Source organism: Gracilinanus agilis, chromosome 3, assembly GCF_016433145.1.
Source record: "Gracilinanus agilis isolate LMUSP501 chromosome 3, AgileGrace, whole genome shotgun sequence".
NCBI classification, from domain to species: Eukaryota; Metazoa; Chordata; class Mammalia; order Didelphimorphia; family Didelphidae; genus Gracilinanus; species Gracilinanus agilis.
The window spans coordinates 637,289,029-637,315,494 of NC_058132.1; the positions used below are offsets into that span (position 1 = coordinate 637,289,029).

At 39.7% G+C, this 26,466-nt stretch overlaps 1 protein-coding gene across 1 annotated transcript in view; it reads left to right on the forward strand.

The window, feature by feature from the left end:
• Nucleotides 1–17,420: 17,420 nt before the first annotated feature.
• RNF13 (ring finger protein 13) overlaps nucleotides 17,421–26,466 on the forward strand; it is a 117,075-nt gene continuing 108,029 nt past the window's right edge. Inside the window, exon 1 of the mRNA XM_044670848.1 lies at nucleotides 17,421–17,513. The gene's annotated coding sequence lies outside the window, so the exon portion shown is untranslated. The remainder of the gene's footprint in view (nucleotides 17,514–26,466) is intronic.

Sequence of the window (26,466 nt, forward strand, 5' to 3'; positions counted from 1 at the left end):
TTCCTTCTTTCCTTCCTTCCTTCCTTCCTTCCTTCCTTCCTTCCTTCCTTCCTTCCTTCCTTCCTTCCTTCCTTCCTTCCTTCCTTCCTTCCTTCTTTGTTTTCTTTCTTTCCTCTCTGTCCTAGTATCCATTGTAAGATAGAAGAGTGGCAAGGGCTAGGCAATCATGGTTAAGTGACTTGCCCAGGGTCACATAGGTCAGATTTGAATTCAGATCTTCCTGACTCAAGGCCTAGCTCTTTATCCACAGAGCAACCTAGCTGCCTCCCCTTAAGTGTTTCCTGACTAAGTACAGAACTGTTTCACTGAAGAAAAAAAACAAACCACTAACAACAAACAAACTAAAAAATAAATGCAAATGACTGTTCTAGGATCACACAAATTTAGAACTGGAAAGGACCTCAGAGATTACTTAGTCGAACCCTTTTAGTTTTACACAAGAGGAAAAGTGAGGCCTAGATAGGTTACATGATTTGTCCAACATCATATAGCTACTAATGTGTCAGAAATAATACTCTTTATAATTATTGCAAGTTTTAGTTTATTTCTCTCCATTGGATTTTACTTCTTCTATCTTTGAAAATGCAAAATAGATGCTATGTTTTAAGCTACATTGAAAATTGCATGGAATGTTTGTTGTAGTTTGAAGGAAGCAGGAAAAAAATTAATTACTAGAAGTCGCACATCATAAATCTAAGCCTGCACAGCTGTCTCCCAATTCAGTGAAAAGGAAAGTAGGAGAAAATGTTGTTTTTCAAAAAAGCAACCAAGAAATAGTTTCACAAGCACATTAATCTTGTGTTTTCTGATTTGTTTGAAAATAGGAATAGTAAAATTTGCCTGAAACACAATTTATTTGTATGTGACTAGTGAGGACTGATAGGAATAACCAGGCTCCATTTAGTAGTTATTTAAGGTTTATTTTTTTTTTTAAATCCTTACCCTACGGCTTAAAATTAATACCAAGTATTGGTTCTAAGAGAAGAGCAGTAAGGAGTAGGCAATGAGGGTTAAGTGACTTACCCAGGGTCATCCAGTGTGGAGATTAAAATTAATATGCAAAATACTAAATATTTTATTTATAAATATTTTATTAATAATAAACTAACATAAAAAAAAAAAACTAGAGGGAAAAGGTGTTCAACTCACCCAGCCCGCTCTCAGGAGCAAAAGAGAAAGAAGAAGGAATTACAGCCAACTATAAAACAATAATGTCACCATGCAACAGTGGAGGCTCAGGAGAGATTAAAGGCAATTTTGGGAAAACTAAGAACTTATGGGGGGATGAAATCCAAGGTTCAAAATCTCCATTTATACACCAGCTAGGAAGAATCTGGGACCTCCCATCTGCAGACATGGTTCTCTATCCACTGAGCCTTCTAGCTCCCCCTTTAGTTAAGCCATTGGGGAAAAAAAAAAAAAAGAAGAGTTATCACATTTAATTCAACAAATTTATTGAGCACCTGCAAAGTGTTATACTTACTCAATTAATTAAGTACCAATTTAAGGAAAACCATGAACCTTGACCTTAGGAAGCTCACAATTTATTAGGGGAGATAAAATGGTTATAAATAGCTATAGTCCAAATTAGAATGTGTTAAGTGCATGAAATTAATGTAATTTACAGAATCTCAGGCTGGAGACCTACTCCAACATATCCTCCATAGCAGAGAATCTTCTCTGCAATTTACATAGTACTTGGTAAGTTGGCTTCTGGTCTGTGCCTGAAGAACTCCAGTGGGGTTTGAACCCCCATAAGAGTGGTTTCTTTGGACTTCTCCAGTCTATGACTGGGGCAGGCTGGAAATAGGAATTGTGGTTTGAGAAGCTATTGCCCTTCCCAGGTTCATGGGCTACTTGCCCACTGGTGGCAATTGGTTGATGGTTGTTGGTGACTCCCAGTAGGGTTGTTCCTTCCAGTCAATAGTGGCTTCAAATTCTGGGTTTGAAGTCTGGCCTTATCAGATGGTTAGAATTTCAATATTTCAATAACCCTTTGATTGGGGGCTGAAGAGTAGAGCATTAAACACCCTCCCAAAGCCACCTGTTATATAACAGAATTTCCAGCCATCTCTTCGTTTTCTGTTTATTTGCTTGTTTTGTTTTGTTTTTAAATCCTTACCTTCTCTCTTGGAGTCAATACTGTGTATTGGCTCCAAGGCAGAAGAGTGATAAGGGTAGGCAATGGGGGGGGGGGAGGTCAAGTGACTTGCCCAGGGTCACACAGCTGGGAAGTGTCTGAGGTCAGATTTGAACCTAGGACCTCCCATCTCTAGGCCTGGCTCTCCATCCACTGTGCTACCCAGCTGCCCCCTGTCTGCTTGGTTTTAACTCAAATGTCTTCCTCCTCCGTGGTGATATCCTTTAATGGTCCCCATTCCTATTTTTTCAGCTTCCTTTTATTTCCAATAAACTCTAAGCTCTTTGAGGGCAGAAACTATATTGCCTTTTTTCTTGGCATAGTGCCTGGCATATAGTAGCCAGACACTTAAATGTTTATCTACTACCAACTAGAGATGAGGGTGAGGTGGAAAAGGTGATAGAGGAAGTATCATTAAAAGAGAGCAAAGGGAAAAATCAGCATGTTTTATTCTAACCCATCTTCTCTAATCCCTCCTTCTTCCAGCTGCCCAGGTAATCTTCCTAATATTCAAGTTTGACTATGTCACTCCCCTGCTAAGAAACTCTACCTGGCTCCCTACAGCCTGTAAGATAAAAGACAAAATTCTTAATTTACTATTCAAGGCAATATTTAGAATGGAATTGAGAAGAGAAAAGGTTGGAGGCCAAGAGATCTGTTAGGAAGCCACTAAAATAATCCAGGTGAGCTGTAATGAGAGCCTAAAATAGGGTGGTAGTAGTGGAAAGGAAAGTAGGGGTTAGAGGCAAGGTATACTGTGGAGTTTTGGTGGATAATGATCTGGCAAATGATTGGATATTGAAGAAGAGAGGTGGAGAAAGTCAGAGATGGCTCCAAGGTTGGAAACTTGGGAGATTGGTGGTGCTATTAACAGAAATAAGGAAACCAAGAGAAGACATGAAAAGCCTTTGAGGGAATAAGTCTGAGTTTAATATTAGTTTTGTTAAATTTAAGGTGCTGTAAGGATATAAAAGGGAAGATATCTTGTAGATAATTCTAACTTTTTCAATCTATAATCAAGAAAAATGGTCAGGCCTTGAAATATTTGTAGAAGTTATTCATATAGAGGACATGGCTGAATCTGTGAGGAGTACAGAAACTGTCAAAGGAAAATATGTAAAGGCAGCCAGATGGTTCAAGGGATAGAGAACCAGGCCTGGGCTCAAACTGGACCTCAGACGCTGCCAAGCTGTGTGACCCTGGACAAGTCACTTAACTTGAATTACCTACCCCTTACTGCTGTTCTGCCTTGGAACTGATACTTAATATTGATTCTAAGACAGAAAATAAGAACTTATTTTTTTTAAAGGAAAGGAAACTATGTAGAAAAAAGTAGAAGAGAGGACTTAAGAAAAATTGTAACTAACATCAGCATTTAGGGGGCAGAAGAGGGACCAATAAAATAGTCTTCTGTTTAACATTCAGAAAGGAAACAAGAAATCTTCAACTCTAAAATTTATTTCTGTAAAAATAATCAGTTCTAAGCAGGGCTAGGACATGGCAACAGGACCTTTGCCCTAGAGCATTAAATGTGGAATACTGATAGCTCTTGCTGTCCCTCAGCAGTATAAAAAAAGAGCTTAGTAACTTGTTAGCTGGAATAATTGGTTAAAACAGGAAACCACTGACTTGAGTTTCTTTCCTGCTGGAATCTGTCCTGTCTCTACCTTCTTTACAACTGAGAGTTTTTATCTTCTTATCCTGTCCCCTTCCCTTTTCTGAAGATTTTTTTTTAATGTATAGATTATTTATTGTACAAAGATTATCCCAGAATAACTTTTATAAAGATAAACTTTAATAAGAATTGCATATTGAGGAATTACTGAATATTTTGTATAGTTTCTGTAGATACTTTTATAACATAATTGTAATTCTTTTGTTTATGTACTATATCCCTGGTGACAAACCTATGGCACACGTGCCAGAGGAGACATTCAGAGCCCTCTCTGTGGGTACACATGCAGTTGTTCCAGCACAGAGTTCACCAGAGTTTCTGAAGATGTTTTTCATGCTTTTTGCCCTAAGTACTATTTACAGTCAGCAACATAAGTGCAAACATTCTTAATTGTAATCTTGCTTGTCAGCAAACTCCAATTTTCATTAACAATCAATCCATAAGCATTCATGAGGCGACTTCTGTGTGCCAGAAATTGTAGTGGAAACTGAGGGCACAAATGCAAAAGTGAGATTGTTCTTGATCTCAAGATGCTTTCATTCTCTTTGTCCTTTCTGCTTCTCCCCTGTGTATTTTCCTTTGACAGTTTCCATACTCTTCACAGAGTCAGCCATGTCTCTATATGATTAACTTCTACAAATATTTCAAGGCCTGACCATTTTTCTTGATTATAGATCGAAAAAGTTAGAATTATCTACAAGATATCTTCCCTTTTATGTCCTTACAACACCTTAAACTCAACAAGGCTAACATTAAACTCAGACTCATTCCTTCACTGACTTTTCATGTCTTCTCTTGGTTTCCTTTTTTCTGTTAATAGCACCACCAGTCTCCCAATCTCCTTTCCCTTTCTCATTCTCCTCATATTCTCCTTTAAGAATTTGTTTCAAGACTACTGTTCTACTCTTGATTAGAAATTAAAATGCACTACAATATTATAATCTTAGAATAAACATATATGAATACAGCAAGAGAACCTAGATGGCTCAATGGACAGATAGCCAGACCTGGAGACTGAAGTTTCTGGGTTCAAATTTGACACTTCTAGTTTTGTGACCCTGGATAAGTCACTTAACCTCAATTATCTAACTCTTACAGTTCTTTTGCCTTGGAAATAATACTTAGTATCAATTCTTTTGTTTAATTCTTTTTAAAAAATGTTTTTAAACCCTTAACTTCTGTGTATTGGCTCCTAGGTGGAAGAGTGGTAAGGGTGGGCAATGGGGGTCAAGTGACTTGCCCAGGGTCACACAGCTGGGAAGTGGCTGAGGCGGGATTTGAACCTAGGACCTCCCATCTCTAGGCCTGACTCTCCATCCACTGAGCTACCCAGCTGCCCCACCTTAGTATCAATTCTAAGACAAAAGGTAAGGACTCAAAAAGAAAGAATAAACATTCTCCTCGAACAAAAGCAGTTTATTGATCGTGGATATTAGAATTGAGAACTGATTAATTATAGTACACTTCATCTGCTTTTAGTGTGGTCTCAAAACTCTGAGTTAGGCTACAGAATGACATATGTGACATTTGTGTGGCAATTATAAAAATTAACCAGTTCCTAGAAGTCCAATGGATTTATTTATCCTTTTCTAAAAACATTTTATTCACACACACACACACACACATACATTTTTTCATGATTTCAACAGAGAGATTATAACTGGTTATGTCATACCAATCCGGATGTGGATTCCAGAATGTCAAAAGGTTATTACCCTACAGATTACTTGAGCAAAGCAATTTATATTTGGGGAAAAAAAACCAAACCCTACCCCATCTGTTTCTACCATCCAATGTCCATGTTACATAATGGAATGAAGTAGAAATAACACCACAGCAAAGGGCTTCTGGGCAGTGGAAGAAGAAGTAAGCCAGTATCTGGAGTCCTGCCAGCACGATCAAATATTTATAGCTGGTATGACATTCTGTTAGGAGGCGAGAGGAGACTTGCCTGCTGAGCCATCAGAGCCTCTCATAGATTCTGCATTGTAGGTTAGGACCACTGGAAAGGGACTTTAGAAGGAAAGCAAAGGTGTAGTTTAGGTGCATGACATACCATAGGATTAAAAAACAGCAAAAGCAGAAGGGGGAAAGGAATAAGTATGTATAAAGCTCCTACTGTGTGCCAGCTCCAGCTATTTTTTTCCCCCCGCAAATATTTCATTTGAAAAAAGACTCATTTAAACCTCATTAGTTTTTCATGATATGGGGGCAGCTAAGTGGCTCAGTGGATTGAGTCAGACCTAGAGACAGCAGGTCCTGGGTTCAAATATGACCTCAGACACTTCTTAGTTGTGTGACCCTGGACAAGTCATTTCACCCCCTCTACCTAGCCCTTACTGCTCCTCTGTCTTGGAACCAATATAAAGTATTGATTTTTTTTTAAACCCTTAACTTCTGTGTATTGGCTCCTTGGTGGAAGAGTGGTAAGGGTGGGCAATGGGGGGGTCAAGTGACTTGCCTAGGGTCACACAGCTGGGAAGTGTCTGAGGCCAGATTTGAACCTAGGACCTCCCGTCTCTAGGTCTGACTCTCAATCCACTGAGCTACCCACCTTCCCCTAAAGAATTGATTCTAAGATGGAAGATAAGGGTTTAAAAACATACAAATAATAAATTTACATGACTAAGGCTTTCAACAGGTTGTTCTCTATGTACGGAGGTGTTCTTTCTCCTCATTTCCACCTCTTGGAACTCCAGGCTCCCTTCAAGGCTCATTTCAAATGCCACCTCTTTCTGGAGGCCTTTCCTGATATGAAAGAGGGGATGTGTTGGGGAATGAGGCTGAAGAAGGGAGGAGATGGAAAGAGGAGGAGAGGAGGGGGGAGAAAGGAGAGACAAGGGAGGAAGAGGAATGAAGAAGGAGAGAGAAGGTAGGAGAAAGGGAAGAAAGAGAAGGAGAGGGGGGAGGGAACAAAGGGAGAGAAGGGAGAGAAGGGAGAGGGAGACAGAATGAGTAGGAAGGAGAGAGGGGGGAAGAGAGAGAAAAGGGGGAAAGGGAGAGGTTGGAAGAAGAGGGAGATAGAGAAGGAAAGAGAGAAACTCATTCAATTCAACATTATTTCTCAAAAGGAAATGTTTATTTTTTCTTCTTTGCACAATTTCTAAGATGAAAAGCCTTGGGAGCAGAGGAGAGCTAGGAAGCGTCTTATGTGGGAGATAGGAGAGGGAAATGTCTTTGGTGACCTTCATTTCAGAGTCATTTTGCTAAGTGGAAAAATGTTGAATAGCATGAAATGCTTTGCCAGCAGAGCTAGATCATAACAATAGCTGACATTTACATAGTTCTTTCAGGTCTGCACAGAACTTTACATACATTATCTCAGTGCTTTTCACATAGTAAGTGCTTAATATTTACTTATTAATATTTCATTCATTCGCTCCCCCAGTCATCCATCTCTCCTTTGAGCCTCAACAATAACCTTGTCACATCCATGTGATTACTCTCCCCATTTTAAAGATGAAGAAACCAAAGCTTGGAGAGGAGGAATAATTTACTAAAGGAAGCAGAAGAAGTCAGTGTCTAAGGGAGGCCAATTAAACCTTTCTTCCCAGCTCAGAGTCTAGCACTGCAGACATTTCTGGGAAACTGCCTCTGTGACAAGACATTTTATCACAATGGCTATTCTTTGAGGAACATAGATGGTACAGTGGAAGAGCTCTGAGCCTGGAATCAGAAGATCCAAGTTCAAATTTGACCTCCAACACTTCCTAGCTGTACGATCCTGAGCAAGTCACTTAATTACTTTCCTCATCTATAATAATAGTGTCTATCCCCCACCCCGACCCCGAGATGTTGTGAGGATAAAAGGAGATAATAGTTGTAAAATACTTTGGAAATATTAAATAGTGTATTAGCATATAAATAAATTAATTAATATTAAGTACATGAATACTAGCTATTACTATTCTTTGAAAGGTCAACAACCCACATCCCCATTTTTCCTCATAGGTTCTCATTGATTTGCTTCTCTTAGGGTTTCTTGTTATTTAAAATCACTGATGTCAGCACTAACATTTTTTTTTCTAAAACCATTACTTTATGTTTTAGAATGGTTTCTTGCTTTCAACGCAGAAGAACTATAAGGGTTAGGGAATGGGGGTTAAGTGACTTGCCCAGGGTCACAGCTAGAAAATGTCTGAGGTCAAACTTGAACCCAGGACCTTCAATCTCCAGGTTTGAGTCTCTACCTACTAAGCCTCCTAGCTGCCCCTTCTGTACTAAATTTTAAGTGAGAAGGAAAGGAAATTCTCCTTTGGCCTAAGGCAACATGGTTCTGAGGAGTTAGTTTATTAAATACCTACTATGTGCCATACTTACTATGAGCCAACATATTACTGGGGGTACTGAGAAAGGCAAAATTGAAGCTCTTGTCCTCAAGGAGCTCTCATGCTATGGGGGAGATAATATGTTAAATAACTATACATATAATATATATTGTAAATGTAAAATGGAGCAGGGAGGTGGTTCAGTGGATAGAGAGCCAGACCTGGAACTGGGAGGTCTTGGGTACAAGTCTGACCTCAGAGGCTTCCTAGTTGTGGGACCCTGGGCAAGTCACTTAACCCTAATTGCTCAGCCCTTGCTGCCCTGCTGCCTTGGAACTGATACTTACTACTGAGTCTAAGACAGATGGTAAGATGGGACAGATGGGTTTTAAAAAAACATAAAATAACCTCAGAGGGAATATGTAGGGGGAAGGGGCAAAGTCTAGGAAAGACTTCTCTCAGAAGTCTTGAACTGAGTCTTGAAAGGAGCCAGAAAGGGCAGTAGAGGGCTTGGGGACAGGCAGGGGGTATGGAGGAGAGAGTCCAAAGGCATGTAATTTGGAGTTGGGAAAGGAGGTATCTCCTCATTGCCCCTTCTCCTAGTCAATACCACTGACAATGTAAACATTAAGACATTATCAACCATTAATGAACAGGGTTCCTGCTTTCCACTTGCAGGTCTATCAATATCAGATCACAGCCTTTTAGGAAGAAGAAAACAGGTTTGACAGGAAGAAATTCCAAAAAAATACAATAAACACCAGGAGAGAAGAAGAGTGTACATTTAAGAAAAGAGGAGCATTATCTGAGAAAACAACAGTATGACAAAACACTGGATTGGGTAAAATAATGTTTAGATTACCACTAGGCTGGCTAAAATTATTTATATCAACACAATATTTGAAAATGCAGTTACAACTCTGAACAATCACAGCTTCATTTAATATCAAGCAAGAAAACTGAATCAAGTGTCTTGTTTCTTTTACTCTCTTCCATGTCTTTTCTTCCATATTAATAATAAGAATATGTAACATTTATAAAGAGCCTATTACGTGCAATTGTTGTTTTGTTTTTGTTTTTGTTTTTTTTTTTGTTTTTTGTCCTCATAGGTGGAGTAATAGACCAGGCTACAACCTTGTGACTCTCCCAGGAAGCTGGGAGCCAGAGTCCTTGTCAGATTTTTGGACAGTGGAGACACTGAGGTTCAATGTCCCAAGCAACCTGTTTGACCTAGCATAGAAGTGGACCAGGGACACCCAGCGGGGTGAAACAACAATTTATTGGTTAAGTCCCACCTTCAAGTGAATTTGGGGAATTGAAAATTATTAGCAGTTAATTTAAATCTGAGCCCATTTTTTTCCAGAGATTAAGGTTGTGTAGAGGAGAGTGTGCTCCCATTTGTTGGATGGAAATATTTATACGTCTGTTCTTGTTATCTTTTCTTAGTAATTTCTATTTGTAATAGATAATTGAAGTTAATCAGTTAAATGAGACTGGGGCACTAATTTCTGGTGGTTAATAGTGGGGAGAAAACACTGGAATGTGGATTTGATCTCATGGTAGTAGAATGAATCACTGACCACTCAGAGGTATTCATACAACCTTGTAGAGGGAAAATGTAATCTTGTTTGGGTGGGGATGGGGAAGGAATCAGGGACTGAGAGTTAGGGTAACGATTCTTGAGTTTATAAAGGCAGCAGGTGTGTTGACTAAAAGCTGCTAATGGGACTATTGTTCAGTTATCCTTCATCCTTTTCCAAACTATGTATTCTCAATTTTGTTCATTTTATAGGCCTATTTTTTCTTATTTCCCCTCCCCCTTTTTTGCTCTCCTTTCTATTAAGCAGAGTAACTTAAATTATGATAAGCTTTGTTTTTCTGCTAATTAAAGTCATTGCAAGGTAGAGGATAATTAGGCTGTCAAAGCAAAACAAATATCCTGTGATCTTGTCATTACCCTCTATTAGACTGTAAACTCCTTAAGGGCAGGAAATGATTTTTGCCTTTATCCCCAGAGTTTAGTATAGTACCTGACACATAGTAGGCACATAATAAATGTTAATTGATTGAATGTTCATAAATTTGACAAATAATATTCCTGAATACCAGATTTATTTATATATATGTATATATGTACATTTTCCCCATGATTATATGATTCATGTTGTCTCCCTCCCATCTTCCCTCCCCTCTCCCAGAGTTGACATGCAATTCCACTGGGTCATACATATATTATTACTCAAAATCTATTTCTATATTCATTTTTGTAATAGAGTAATCCTTTAAAACCAAAACTCCAAATCATTTACCTAAATAAGCAAGGGATAAATCATATTTTTTTTTTTTTGCATTTCTACTCCCACAGTTCTTTCTCTAGATATAGATAGTATTTGTTTCATAAGTTCCTCAGAATTGTCCAGGATCATTGCATTGCTATTAGTAGGAAAGTCTATTACATTTGATCATCCCACAATGTTTCAGTTACTGTGTATAATGCTAAACAACAGATTTAGAATGATAAATGTATTTTTTTCTGCTGTTAACTTGGTTTGAATAAACTTAAATAAATTTATCTTACTTGTAACTTATTTTTCCTATCTGTAAAGTGGAGAAACCTTGCTAGTTACCTGTCAGGGCCACATAAAAAGATCATGGATCATTTAAATGATTAAATTGTTTTGAGGGAAGATAATGAAATATCAATAAATCAACAAGTATTCATTAAATGACTACCAAATGCTGTCTGTTTTAGGATCTGGGGATACAAGTGTTGTAGAGGGCTTGAGATGAACCCCCTGGGTTTGGGATGGGTATCTTTTGCAAGAATGCAAGACTTCAAAACTTAGCTTAAAGATTAAAAGAGAAATTTATTAATTTGGAATTCATGCTGAATTTGGCTGGGAGGATATCATAGATAGAAAACTGCCTCCTTGAGAACATCACTTCTGGGGTCTTTCTACTCTTTACCACAGGTGACAGTTAACTTCAGGAGGTTATGCACTCAGGCACAAGTGGAGGGGAGGAGTTTTGGGTCATCTGACCAGAGTCAGCCTGAAGACATAGGGGGTGACCCTCATAGTGTAGGGGCCAAATAGATGTCTTAGATACAATTGGACGGTATCAAAGCATACCCTGGAGGTGCATTTCTGTGTCCGTCTCATAACCTAAAGGAAGATCCAAGGAGGATAATTCTCTCAAGGGTCTTTCTTATCATTAATCTGTGAAGTCCAGGCTGACCCTTTCTTTAGCCTTAACAAGGGTGCGAGGAAGCAAAGGAATTTTCCTGCTTACATTTTGGCCTGAAACACTTCTATAATTTGGAGGGCAAGGTGCTGGCCTTTGTTAGGGTCCCATATCGCAAGCACAAAGAATGAAACATTCCCTACTTGCATTGGACTTATGTTCTAATGGAAGAGACAAGTATAAATAAAACTATATGACCTGGCCTTCAGATATTTTCTGTGTGACACTGGGCTTAACCTCAATTACCTAGTCCTTACCACTCTACTGCCTTGGAACTCATATTTAGTATTGATTCTAAGACAGAAGATAAGGGTTTAAAAATATGTGCGTGTAGGATAAATACAAAGTTAACAGAAACAAATATATACATAAGGAAGCATGAGAAATTCTAGGCCAAGCACTGGGCTAAGACCTGAGGAGAAAAGCAAGATCAAAACCAATCTTTGCCCTCTACAAGAGCTTCCCCTCGAATGGGACAGATAACCAGCAAACAACTATGGGCAAATAAGATATAGGCAGGATAAACTGGGGGTAGTCTCAGGAGTAGACACTAGCGTTTACAGAGGGTCTGGGAAAGATTTTTTGCAGAAGGGAGAATTTTAACTAAGACCTGAAGAAACCAGGAGGCACATTTTAGGAAGGTTTATCTAATAAAAATTTTTTTTAAAGTTTTATCTTTTTAAAAGGCGATATACTGCATATTACAGGGCTTTTTTTTTTTTTTTAAACCCTTAACTTCTGTGTATTGGCTCCTAGGCAGAAGAGTGGTAAGGGTAGGCAATGGGGGTCAAGTGACTTGCCCAAAGTCACATAGCTGGGAAGTGTCTGAGGCCAGATTTGAACCCAGGACCTCCTGTCTCTAGGCCTGACTCTCAATCCACTGAGATACCCAGCTGCCCTCTATCTAATAAAGTCTTATGTAGAAGACAATGCTTGCGATTCATTTTAAAGGAAGAAAAGTACTCTTTGAGGGGGTGGAAGTAAAGAGGAAATACATTCCAAGCATGTGGGATGATCATGTAAAAGCATGGAGATGGGGGATGGGATGTTGTACATAAGGGAGAGAGACAGGGCCAGTTTTTCTGGATCTTGGAGTGTGGGAAGTGGAAGACTGGAAAGATAGGGCAGGGCTAGGTTGTATACATAGAACTTTAAAAGCTAAACAGAGGAATTAGGTTTGATCCTACTCTGGGCTTGACTGAGGGGAGTCACATGGTTAAATCTGTGCTTATGGGGAAAATACTTTGGCAGCAGTATGGAGGATGGCCCAGAGCAGGGTGGGATTCAAAGTGGAAAAACCAATTAGTTAGGAGGGTGTGGCCATAATTTAGGGGAGAGGCAATGAGAACCTGAGGTAGGGTGGCAGCTGTGTGACTATGAAGAAATGGAGTGTAGGGAATATTGTAGACATGGCATGATAACTGCAATTGATTGGTAATGGCAGGTAAGAAAAAGTGAGGACACACAATAATGCTGAGAATAGGGTCCTGGGTTGGAGAATGATGGTGTAGATATATAGAAGATGCTACAGTTACAGAAGGTGAGAATCATAACAAAGATTAAATTCTTTATGATGATATTTGCCCAAGAAAATAATAGAAATACTGTTACTATTAGGCTATGTTTATCTTCAGAATTGTTTCTCTTAGTTTGTACTAGGAAACAGTGTGGCAAAGAGGAAAGAATACCCAACTTAGAGTAAGTAGATTTGAAGCTGTCAGGCATTCAATGTATCTATCTATCTATCTATCTATCTATCTATCTATCTATCTATCTATCTATCTATCTATCTACTATCTATCTATATCTATCTATCTCTGTCAGTCTGTCTCTATCTAACTTTCTATAATCAATCAACCAATCAATCAGTTTTTCTGTCTGTTGCATTCAGGGTTTGGTCTCCCTTCAAAAGAATTTGTCATTTAAGCTCTATTCATCTTGAGTAAAGCTTTTTTGGGGGATAGCAGGGAGATATGACCCAAACTGGTAGAAGCAGACTTTTGAGAATAGTGGGAGATAGGATTCTATAGAGAAAAATCAAGGTCTCTCTGCCCTCTCCCTTTGGCTGGGCTTTAGGAGATGAACAAGTTCCCCTGGGTAGCTTGACACAGGCAGTAACTAATGGAATTTTTCCTAATGGTTGTTCATTGGAGGGAGACAGGTGTCCTGATAACTCTTGGCCCCTGATATGTACCTAGGCAGAGACCCAGTTCTCGTAAATCTATAGATGTTATTTGGTGCCTGACTCAGGGGTCCTAGCTCTCATCATTATCTATCTATCTATCTATCTATCTATCTATCTATCTATCTATCTATCTATCTATCTATCTATCTATCTATCTATTCTCTTCCTCCCTTCTTCTCTCCCCCCTTCCCCCAATGCTCTCTCTCTCTGCCCCATCCCCTAGTTCAGTTGTGCTTGACTTTTTGTGTTCACATAGACCAGTGATGGGCAAACTACGGCTGGCAGGCCAGATGCGGTCCCCTGAAATATTCTATCCAGCTGTGCAACATTATTCCTAATCTGATGAATTCAATGAGTAGGGTACAATACCATAAACTTCAAAAGAGCTGCCTTAGAAACAGACTGACAGAAGAGCATTTCCTTTCCTTTGGCCCCCTCTTTAAAAAGTTTGCCCATCACTGACATAGACCATAGAATGTCAATACTGTCTATGTGGGGTTTTCTTGGCAAAGCTATTGGAGTGGCTTGCCATATCTTTTTTCAGTGTTCTAAAGGAAACAGAGGTTAAGTGGCTTACGCAAGGTCATGCAATTAGTAAGTGTCTGAGGTTAGATTGAATTTAGGTCTCAGGATTTGAACTCAGGATGGAGACCTAGCACTCTATTCACAGTAAGCCATCTAGCTGCCTCCACATATCTATATCTATCTATATGTATGTGTATATAAGTATATGCATATACACACATCCACATTCATACACACATATATATGTATAAATATACACACGCACATAAATACATATTAGGCAAGTCATCGGCCTATTTAGGTCTCTTTTGTAAAATAAAGGCGCTAGTCTAGATACAGGATTTGCTAATCTATACTCTACACGACCTTTACTGAAAATTTGAGGTTTTTCTTGGCCCAGAGAGCAAGATTCTAAGCTAAAGAGTGTAGAAGAACAGAGAAGCTGTTAGTTTTTTCAAACCAATAGGTTTTAATTAAGGGCTCCTTGGCAGCAAAAATATTGCAGACCAGTAACAGTTGCTATATACTGGTGGTTGGAAAATGGAGAGGGCCTCAAAAGTCTTTGTGTGGTTTTAAGTTTTTATAGCTTAAAGTAGATGATTGCTCATTAGTGTTAACATTTTAATGGTTCCTTTCCAGTTATACTTGAAACACTTAAAGCCATATTTAGGGGTGTGCTGAAGTCAGCCTGAACCAGCTCCCAGCATTGTTAAATTTTCAGCGTGAGCATTAACACTTTGAACATTGGCAAATGCTGTAAATCAAATACATTTTTAAAATTGTCTAGGCTTAAGAAAGTAATGGAGAAAATGTGAATGTGAACTACTCATCATCAAATTCCCATGATACCTTGGCATTACATTCTGCCCTCCACAGTCATCAGTTTTCCTTATCAGGGAAATGAAAGCAGATGATCCTTCAGATCTCTTCTAACTTTAACATTTATGTTTTTTGTTTGTTTGTTTTTTAAGCACCATTTAGGGAGCTGAAAGGCAGCTTCTTGTGGAAATGGCTCTGGATTTTTAAGTCAGAGAACCTTAGTTCAAATCCTGTTCCACAGTCCTAGCTCAGTACCATGAACCAGGTCACTTAGTGCCTTTGAGTGTCTTTATTTGCCAAAACCAAAACAAACCAAACAAACCTAAACCCAAACCCTAATAAAGTAAGGTGATAGGAGTCAGCAGTTTTGATCTTGTTAAAGGCAATGGAAATTCATTTGCTGTGAAATTGCCCTGTCAAGCACTGAATAAAAATAAAAACAAAGGAACAATAATAAGAATTAATCATATGTGGGGCAGAAGCAAGGTAACTTGGAGTTGAGGAGACCTGAGTTCAATACTGACCTCAGACACTTAATGCATTAGTATGACTCAGATCCTACCTCATACTTAATCTTGTTTCTTAATCTGTTAAATCAGAAATAATAATCTAGGTTTGTAAAGATAAAATTAAATAATAGCTATATAATGCTAGTTATTGTTATTATAATGGAAAGTAGTAATATTGGGGTCAGAACACCTCTTTCTTCAATCTCTCACTTAGCTGTGGGACATTGAGTGTCATAATCTGCTCTATCCCACCTTACCATCACATAGAGAAATAGGTTCAGTTCTTGACAAGTCAAGAAGCATTCTGTAGGTACCTGCTTGTGAGTTAAATTCTATGATAAGCCCTGAGAATTAAAAGGAAGGCAAAAACAAGTCCCTTTTCTCAAGGAACTCCCAATTGAATGGGGTGGACCACCAGCAAACAACTATAGGCAAACAAGTATATGCAAGATAAATTGAGGGTAGTTTCAGAGAGAAGACACTAAATATTAGGGGAGTCTGGGAAAAGCTTTTTGCAGAAGGTGTGATTTAAAAAACAAACACCCTTACCTTCTGTCCTAGACTGATATCAGTTCCAAGGCAGAAAATCATTAAGGGCTAAGGCATTTGGGGTTGAGTGACTTGCTCAAGGTCACATATCTATGAAGTGTCTGATAAGGTGGGATTTTAATTTAATTGCTGAAGGAAGCCAGAAAGAACATTTTTTAGGAAGGTTTTATCTATGAGCTAGAAAGTGCCCGGAGAATATCCATCAGGAAGGTAAACAACCTAGAGAACATGACATCAGGATATAGTACAAGGATTGGAAATGTTGGCTTGGAGGAAAAAAGGACGGGGGGGGGGGGGAGGGGGGGGAATGATTATTTTTTTTTGGGCCCCAGAAAGTAGAACTACGAACAATGGGCGAAAGTTGAAGTACTTTTCATTTGGAAGAAATGTTCCAGGACAGACTGCAGGAGAGCAACGCAAAAGTGGAAAGGGTAGCCTCAGGGAAGGTGAAGGGAATATGCATTTCTTTAAGTGCTTTCTAAGCGCCAGGCGTGGGCTAAATGTTTTACAAATCCTATCTCAAAGGAGAATGGGTGGCCCCACACTGGAAATCTTCAAACCAAAAAAGCTTTTAGGGTCTGCTGAAAATTGTAGGATGCAAGTTGAGGGCCAGGTAGAGGTTGGAGTTCGCGATCATCATTATCTCTTCCAGTTTCGAGATTCCGAGGCTCCGTGTTTCCTAAGACGAGGTCCTGAGACTCTTCTCTCCATACAGTCCCCGCCTTCGATGAAGCAGAAACACATGACAGAACAGACCCCAACCCACAACAGCTGAAGGGCTCGTTTTGGCTTCTGTACTCAGTAGCCAGGCAAGTAGAATCCCGCGTCTTTCTGGAGCCAGAAAGCAAGCCGCCTCCCTAGCTCCAGGGCCGGGAGCAATCTTCCCGCCCAGCCTCTCCCTCACCACGCGTTTAGTCCAGCCCGTGCCTAGGGGCAGTCACCGGTGCTGACAGGCGGATGCATAGGAAAACGGGGGAGCAAGTGGGTCCCCCACAGCAGTGTTCAGCAAGACGCTGAACTTCTCCAGGCCTCTAGGGTTCGCTTCTGTAAAATGGGGCTATTCCAGTACCTAGGAGTTACGAGCCCTCTGGGCAAGGCAGTCGCTCACTCCCATCCGCGCTAAACTGCCTCGTTGCAGCAGCCCCAAGCTTGCACCTAGTTCTTTCCCTCCACCCCCTTCCTTCCTGCCAGTCCACTCGTGAGCGTGGTCTCGAGACAGGGAGGGAGGAAGAGGAGGAGGAGGAGCGGCAGGAGCAGCAGAAGCCGAAGTAACTCAGGGGCGTAGGAGGAGATGGGGCGGAGAAAAGTGAGTTTGGAACGCGGCTCTCTCTTAACGGACAGTCTGGACTGGCCAATCATTTTACGAAGCCCCTCCCCCTCTCCCGCGGATCTGCCTATGAGAGCTACCGGAAGGCGGGATTTCCGTCTCCCCTCCGTGTAGTCGTCTCTTTTCGGGTTTCTCCGCCGTTGGGTCCGCAGAACGAGCTTCGGGGTCATGGACGTCGCTTAGGGTTTCCAGCCGCGACTGAGGAGGGACTCGGGACGAATTCGTTCTTCGCTGGGAGGGTTCACCCCCTACTCCCGGCCCCTCCTCTCTCAGGTGAGAGCCGGCTATGCGGGGCGGAGTGATCGGGCCTCAGCGGGGGGCTCTGCGTTGTCTGTCAGTCTGTCTGTCCGTCCCGAGAGCGTGGGCTTTCCTCTTCACTCCCCGGGGCGGAGCCGAGTGCGGGCGCCTCTGCGGGAATTGATCCCTGCATAGACCCGTCCCGCAGAACCTTGCTCCCTCCCCTCCCCCCACTACTCTTTTTTTGAGGGGCGTGGGTAGAGGACGTTTTTAGAGTTTTAATTTGTTTGTATGTCTCCTTCCCCGCCCCTGAAACGGCCTGGGACTCCCAGCGAGGCTGCCCCTGATGTGCGTGACATTCAGAGCCCCAGGCCCTGAAATCCACCCGTGTCTGTCTGGTCGTGGAAGGGCGGGTCAGTTTTGGTCCTCTTATAGGCCACAGACTCCTTGCTCCCCCTGGGGAGAAGAGGACGGATTACAGGGGTGCTCGCAGCGGAGGGGCTACAAACACTATCACTTTGGCTTTTTTGGGGGGTGGGCTTACAGTGAGGAGGTGAAAGCCCCTCTCGCGGCGAAGGTTATCCTCAGCTTCAGCACCCTGGGCAGCTGCCCAGGTCCTCCTGGGTGCCTCTCACCTGCCTCTATTGTATGGTAGCTCTAAGTCGGGGACCCCAAAAACGGAGGGGTTCCTGGGGATAACCGGGATTGGTATTCGCTCGGATATTAGCTAAGCAAGTCAGGAGGGTGTGACTCCAAGTCCAGACTTATGCAAGGGCGCCTCCCTGACCCACGGGGATCCCCCAACCCAGCGGCCTCACTCCTTCACCCTTCCAAACCTGTTTTCCTCCTCTGTAAGAGTCAATGAGAGGACAGTCTGAAAACACTTTGAGAACTTCAAAGACATGTATAAAAATGTGAGTTATTAAAATTTTTATAATGATGTCAGTTTTCCTTTTTTTTTTTTGACATGGCGAAACTGAACAGTTAGATTGCTGTGGCTGTCTTCTTTAGGGCAAAGCTTGATTGATCTGGTAGCAGCTAAAAGGACTTCTTGAAATGGGTTGTTCCACTCAAAAGGCAGATATTCCCTCTTTTGGAGTACCGTGTCTTACTTTTGACTGCTTCCCTTTTAGCCAAGTAGAGCTGGTCAGCTGTGTGACTAAGTAAAATCAGACTAGCTATTGCAGAATAAAACTGTTGATCAACTGTCGTTGAGAGTAATATGGGTAGTGGATAGAATGATGGATTTAGGAATCAGGATGACCTGGGTTCAGATCCCACCCCAGACACTGTATGACCTTGGCCAGTTCATTTACCTTGTCTTTAAAAGGAGAGTATTGGTTTAAATAAATGATTTTATGGTCTAGTTCCAAGTTTACAAACCCTGAGAGTTCTGGGAGAAAGATCTCAAATACCCTTTTTAAAAATTAACAAGTCCCAACCATTTTGGACAGTCCCATAGCTATTCTTAATGTGCCTTTATTTCATAAACAGGGACTTATCAAAGGTAGTTTAGACATTGATTCCAGAAAGCTGATGTCAGGACTACTGGCATGTCTTGGGTGTTGCTTCTTGAATCCATTTTGAGCAGTATGGTGGAATGGAAAGAATCAGGGCTGTGTCTTACCAAAGTAACCTTGGACAAGCTTTTGGGCCTCAATTTTCTCAACTGAAAAATGAGGAAATTGGACTAGATAAATTTCAGTTCACTTCCAACTCTAAATCTGTGATCCTGTGACACTATAATATAATTAAATTAGTGTAAATGTATGTTTGAGCATACTTTTTGTTGCTACTATGTAGATAATGAAAACAAAAAAGAGTAAAAGAATGTCCTGTTTGCTTTGTGTGACTTTAAATGAAAAATGTTTTGTTTCTGAGCCTATCATTCTCTCTTACCTCTCTAGTCTTCTTTTCATCTTTGTTGCTGTGTTCTTGTTCAGTCATTTCAATTGAGTATAACTCTTTGTGAACCCATTTGGAGTTTTCTCCAAAGATATTGGAGTGGTTTTCCATTTCCTTCTCCAGGCCATTTTACAGATGAAGAAACTGAGACAGAGTTAATTGACCTGCCCTGGATCACACATCTATTAAGTGCCTGGGGCTGGATTTGAATTCAGAAGATGAGTCTTCCTGACTCCTAGGCTTGGTACTCTATCCACAGTACAACTTATCTCCTTAAGTCTTACATCTATCCTCTCTTCAGGTACTCTTCAGTCCAATTTATGTTGGCTTCTTAGGTGTTCCACAAACACAAGACACTCCCATCTCTTGGCTCTAGGCATTCTTTTTGTTAACCCTTATGCAGAGAATGCTCTTTCCTCCTCTCTGCTTATTGACCTCTCTAGCTTCCTTTAAGTCTGATCTTTTATAGGAAGTCTTATAATTCTAGTGCCTTCCCTCAGTTATTTCTTACTTATCCTGTATACATTTTTTGAACTTTCCCCATTAGATTGTGAGCTTCTTGTGAGGGCAAGGTCTTCCACATCAGATTGTAGCTTCTTGATGGTGAGGACTGTCTTGGACTGGCTTTCATTTTTTGTATCTCCAAGCTTAACACAGTGCCTAGCACATAGTAGGTGCTTTCTAAGTGTTTATTGATCGATTGGACAGTAATACTGTTTACTAGGAAATAAAATGTGTTCAGGACAAATATTTTCAGCCAGTTCATATTGCATCACTGTGTTATATCACAGGGCATTTTGATGTGAGGCATTACAGAAAGGTATTAATTGGAAAATGTTAGGATTCTCAAATGAGAGGGCCAGAAATATTAGTTAGGTAAGTAAATTGCTATTACTTATAAATTAAAAGTGTTTATTAAGTACCTTTTATGTGCCAGGCACTGTACTAGGCATTGGGGTTACAATGACAAAAATGAAATACTCCCTTGTCCATAAGGAGCTTATTACATTCCTTTGAAAGAGATGACATTTCCATAAATAAGCATGTACATGGTAAATTTTTGTGGGAAAGGTGCTAGCAGCTGGGGGAGTCAGGAAAATTCTTCATGTAAAAGATGATTTGAAGGGAAAAAAGGGTTTCTAAGAGGTGGAGGTGTAATAAATGTGCATTGTAGGCAAGTGTATGTGGAGTGTGCAGTTTATGCAAAGGAGAGGGAAAATTGTGTATGTAAGGAACTTCAGAAAGCTAATTTGGTATTATTGAAGGCATATATGAAAGAGTAATGTGTAAAGATGGAAAGGTAAGTTGAAGAATCCTACTGAATATCTTATGTATTCTCTCTTTTTTTTTTAAACCCTTATCTTCTGTCTTGGAGTCAATACTGTGTATTGGTTCCAAGGCAGAAGAGTGGTAAGGGTAGGCAATGGGGGTCAAGTGACTTGCCCAGGGTCACACAGCTGGGAAGTGTCTGAGGCCAGATTTGAACCTAGGACCTCCCATCTCTAGGCCTGGCTCTCAATCCACTGAGCTACCCAGCTGCCCCCATCTTATGTATTCTATTAATGAGACAGGAATTGAAGTTTAATAACTTAGTCATTTAATACAGATGGAGTGTCATTGTGTGTTTGAAACATTGCATCATTGATGCTCTTGTCATTTTTTCTTTGCCTCTGCTATCACTGGTCAGTCAAAAGATATTTATTAAGCCTTACTGTGGGTGAAGTGCTGTGCTAAGCATTGGGAATATAAATATAAGCTTAAAAATGTGTGTGTGAGGTATTGTGTCCTCAGGGAGTTTACATTCTTTTGGGAAGAGACTATCCTTAAAAGAGAAAGCTGAGCAGGGAAAGGGAAGCCTTGATACCACTTAAATGGAGGCCCTGGGAGGACCTATCTAATAAGTGGGAACGAGGTTGAAGGTAATTCCTAGGTGGGGATTCCATTACTACAGTGGTTTTCCAGGATAAAGTGGTTTATGAGGCATAGTGGAGAATGCCAGAGTTCATACTGAAACTTACCTCTTGGGAACTCCAAAGTCATTTGCTCCTCATTCTTTATACTGTACTGCTGTCTTGGGGAAGAGCACCTTCTGTCTTAGAATCAGACAAGAAGAGTGACAAGAGCTGCAGTTAGTTAGGAAGTGCCTGAGGTCAGATTTGAACTTAAGTCCTCAGGACTCCAGGCCTGGCTCTATATCCACTGTAATACCTACTGAAATAACATGATGTAGGTTGATGTATCTATTATAGAGGACCACAAGCATATAAATAATAAATTTGAATGCATATTGTCTTGAACACTGATTGTTGATAGTAGTAACTTGTTTTTAGCATAAATATAATTCAGAGATACTCATTTTATATTTTATTGGGATATTGTTTTTTTAGCACAACCATTTCCTAGTTATCCTTTCTCTTCCTTCCTTCCCCTTTCCCCCAGTAGTACTGCTGGAGTAATTTTAAGGATTGCTAAGCAATTTTAATTGCTGCTAGGTGATTCTTCTGCACTTCCCTTATTAACTCACTCTACCATTCTCTCAGTGACTTACAAAACTTACAAAATTGTTATTAATTTTTAAATATTAAAGACTCGGAATTTCATTAAGAGGTAGGTGAGTAATATGGAATAATATAATGAAGAGCAAAGAGGTTATTGGTATTCATGTATTCAGTCATTGATGAAGCTAGGAATAGGATTCTCAGCCTAATTTTGTGTTTGTAAACCTGAAGGTATAATTTTTAAAAGCTTATTTATTAGATTCTGAAAGATACCATTATATTTTTTACATATAATAAACTATTGATCATATGTTTGTTGAAGTAGAATAGTTTGTTTTAAATATTAGAAGAATTGTAGGATTAAAATTAGTTCTTGTTCCTTGCACCCATACTAATTGTTAGAATGCCTAGAACTGTGGTAGAAGCAGCCTGTGATTGAGTATTATTAGGGATGATCCACACATAAAGAAAAGCTGATTTTTGGAATGCCATTTTGTTTCTATTAATCATCTGATTATTACATGTCTATGTAGAATATTCAGTATAGTGGAAAAAAATCTTCCCAAACCAGTACCTATCAACACTCTAATGAGGAATATTGTTTTGTTCAATGTATATTTTGTACTTTCTCCTTTAACATAGCAATTCAACTAAGTATATTACAAAGTGATAATAATTAAAACTATTTGTTACTGGTTCAAAATAGAGAGGTTCATTAATGCAATAAATTAGGTTCACAACACATGGAAGAAATGAACATAACATAATGTTCAATAAACTCAAAGACTACACAGGGCTCACAACCTGACAAAACCTTTGCAAACTGGGAAGCATTTTGACAGAAAATAGATTTAGATGAACAGTTTCGATCATAAAAAATTAAAAAGTTTTGGGGCAGCTGGGTAGCTCAGTGGAGTGAGAGTCAGGCCTAGAGATGGGAGGTCCTAGGTTCAAACCCGGCCTCAGCCACTTCCCAGCTGTGTGACCCTGGGCAAGTCACTTGACCCCCATTGCCCACCCTTACCACTCTTCCACCTATGAGACAATACACCCAAGTTAAGGGTCTAAAAAAAAAAAAATTAAAAAGTTGTGACATAAAGAAATCCAGTTATAACTAGAAGGGAAATAGTTAATTAAAGGAAAGCAGTCTTTTCAGCAAATTTGATAAAATTCTTTATTTCCAACAGAAGAAACAGATTCAGATTTTCATAAAACTCATTCCTCAATTGGTTAATGGTGAAAGGATATAAATAGACAGTTTTCAAAGGAAGTGGTCCAAGCTTTCAATAGCAATATTAAGGGGAAAAAAAGTCCTAATTCTCTAACATTAGAGAAGTAAACAACTTTGAAGTTTCTTCTCACACTCGGTATGATAAAGATGACAAAGGAAGGAAATGACAATTTTATAAGGGACTTTGAGAAGATTGGAACATTAATTTACTGTTGGTTGAGATGCAATTAGTTGGTCCAGCCATTCTTCAAAGCAGTTTGAAACTATACCTAAAAAGAGAGGAAAAAGATCCATATTTACAAAAATACAAGGCTGTAGTAGCAAAGACCTATAAATTGTGTATGTGCCCATCAGAGAATAATAGCTAAACAAATTATGATATGTGGACATAATAGAATACTATTGTAGTAGAAGAAATGAAAAGATGATTTCAGAGAAACCTGGGAAGACTTGTATGAAATTATATAGTGGGGCCAGCTAGGTAGCTTAGTAGATTGAGAGCCAACTCTGGAGATGGGAGGTCTTGGGTTCAAATCTGGCCTTAGAATATCCTAGCTGTGTGACCTTGGTTGTCACTTAACCCCACTTGTATACTTCATATTGCTCCTCTGCCTTGAAACCAGTACTTAGTATTGATTGAAAAAAAAAAAAGAAAAAGAAAGAAAAAACAGAGCAGGACCAAGGAAACAATTTGTGCAATTAAAATATTGTAAAGAAAAAGAACTGAAAAATTTAAGAACTCTGATCAATGTAGTGACCAATTACAGTATCAGAGAACTGATAATAAAGCATTCTACTTACTTTCTGATGTAAATGCAGAATGAGACATAAATGGACCATATATGGGAATTAGTCTTGATTGACTATGCATTTTTGTCACAAAGATTTTATCTCTCTGATGTTATTGTAGAAATTAATTTTCCTTAAGGGAGGAATCATCTATTTAGCACCTACTTTGTTCTAGGCATTTTATATTTGCTCTTCAACAATCCTGGAAGTTAGTTGCTATTATGATCCCCTCACCCGTTTTTATTCAAAGATATTTTATTTTCCCAATGACATGGAATCATGATTTCCAGTATGTTTTCAGAAATTATAAGATCCAAATTGTCTCTTTCCCTTCCTCCCCTCTGTCCTCTTGGAGATTGTAAGCAATTTGATCTGGATTATACATGTATTGTCATGCAAAACATACTTTCATATTGGCTATTGTTGTAAGGGAATACTTATATGAAACCAAAACCCCCAAATAAAACAATAAATAAACTAAGATGAAAGATGATCTGTATCTGACTCCAACAGTTCATTCTCTGGAGGTGGATAGCATTCTTTGTCATAAGTCCTTCAGATTTGTCCCAGATCATTGTAGTGCTGAGAGCAGACAGAGGTTAAGTGACTTGCTCAGGGTTACATAGCCAGTAAGTATCTGAGGCTGAATTGGAACTCAGGTCTTCCTGACTGCAGGGCCAGTGCTCTGTACTATGGCACAATCTACATGCCTCAAACTTCTCCCATATAATTTCTTATAGCACAATAATATTCTATTACATATATATTATAGAACTTGTTTAGCCATTCCCCAATTGAGGAGTACCTTTCTTAGATTTATAGTCTTTTCAGTTGTTATTCTTTGTGACCTCATTTGGGATTTTGGCAAAAAGTACTGAAGTGGTTTGCCATTTCCTTCTTCAGCTCATTGTACAGATGAGGAACTAAGGCAGACAGGTTCAAGTGACTTTTCAGGGTCACACTGCTAGTAAGTTTTGGAGGCCATATTTGAACTCAGAAAGTAGACTTGTCACTCTATCCACTGAACCACTTAGTTGCTACTCTTAAGGTAAAAACTGGGGTTAACTTATAATTTTATCTGGGTTCAGAAGGGTGAGTAGGAGACAGGAATGGACAATAGTCTGGGACCAAACAAGTTAGGAAAACTGGGTTTGGCAGTTTGGGGAATGGCAGTTGACAGGAGTGTTGGGCCTTAACTATCACACTGATCCACCCAGTCTGGGAGTCTGTGAAACTAGCAAGTGAGTAGACTGACAAGAGGTTTTTATAAACAGGAGTTTAATTCAATGAACTATAGTCTGAAAGAAGGGAAAAGGGGGTTCTATTCTACCAGTCTATGGGCAAGTCTCAGGGTCAGGGAATGGACTTATTTACACTAAGCTAGAAATTATAGCAGGGCAGGGCACAATGGAGATCAGGAATGAAAGTGGGATCCTCACTGCTGAGTCTTGTCAAATCCAGCGATGATACAGCTTTCCCAGGTCTTCAGCCAGTACTCCATTGGGTAAGTCAGGGAGCTAAACAACCTGAGCTGACCAGCAGCTCAGGTTAGGTTTTATAGTCTCAACCTAACCTCTCACAGGCAAATGACTTTACTCCTGGATATCAGGATATCAGGATACAAACTCCACTTCCTCTGAGGTCTCCCAGGGGGTCAGTTACAACTTGTCCCTAGCCACCATGGAGTCCATCTCAGAGAGAGAAGCACAACTTCCTGCTTCCCCATTCCATTTAAAATTCTCCAGCCCTGCTTGCTAAGCCTCACAGCTAACTAATCTTAAGCATCTTATTAATTTATCTTACAACAGTTCTCCTCTTTGCACAAAGCCAAAATTAACAATATTTTGGTATTTGTGCACTACAAACTAAACTAAAATTCTAACCCAAAATAACAACCCACACTAACTCTATCTATCTAACACTATCCTATTCTGCCCTACACTAGGGATTTTAACAAAGAAAGGTAAAGGGATAAATACATTGAACAGTTACTTAGTTCAAAGCACAAAGCAACAAGTAACAATGCAAAATTAACAAAATCAACAGCTACACAAAAAGGACTTATAAATTTTCTTTAAATATGGGTTCTTTATTTCTTTCTAAAATTTCTTTGATGTGTAGACTTAGTAGTGGTATCCTTGAGTCAAAGCACTAATGTATAGGTATTCTATAAGGTAGAGGTAAGCAAAGAGAAATGTTTTGATCCTGGAAAAAAGTATTTAGGCCTTCGCAAAGGAATGGGAGTGGGATGTGAAATGTTATTATGTAGGCTAGAATGTTGAATGTATGAAATGGAATAATGTGTAATCAGCCTGGCAATTTAGTGGAAATTTTAAAGTGCTTACCTACTAAACAGAGGCAGGATGGTATTCCAGCTTCTAGAGCAGTGGTTCCCAAACTTTTTTGGCCTACCCCCCCCTTTCCAGAAAAAATATTACTTAGCCCCCTGGAAATTAATTTTTAAAAAATTTTAATAGCAATTAATAGGAAAGATAAATGCACCCATGGCCATCACCGCCTTCCTGGATTGCTGCATCACCCACCAGGGGGCGGTAGTGCCCACTTT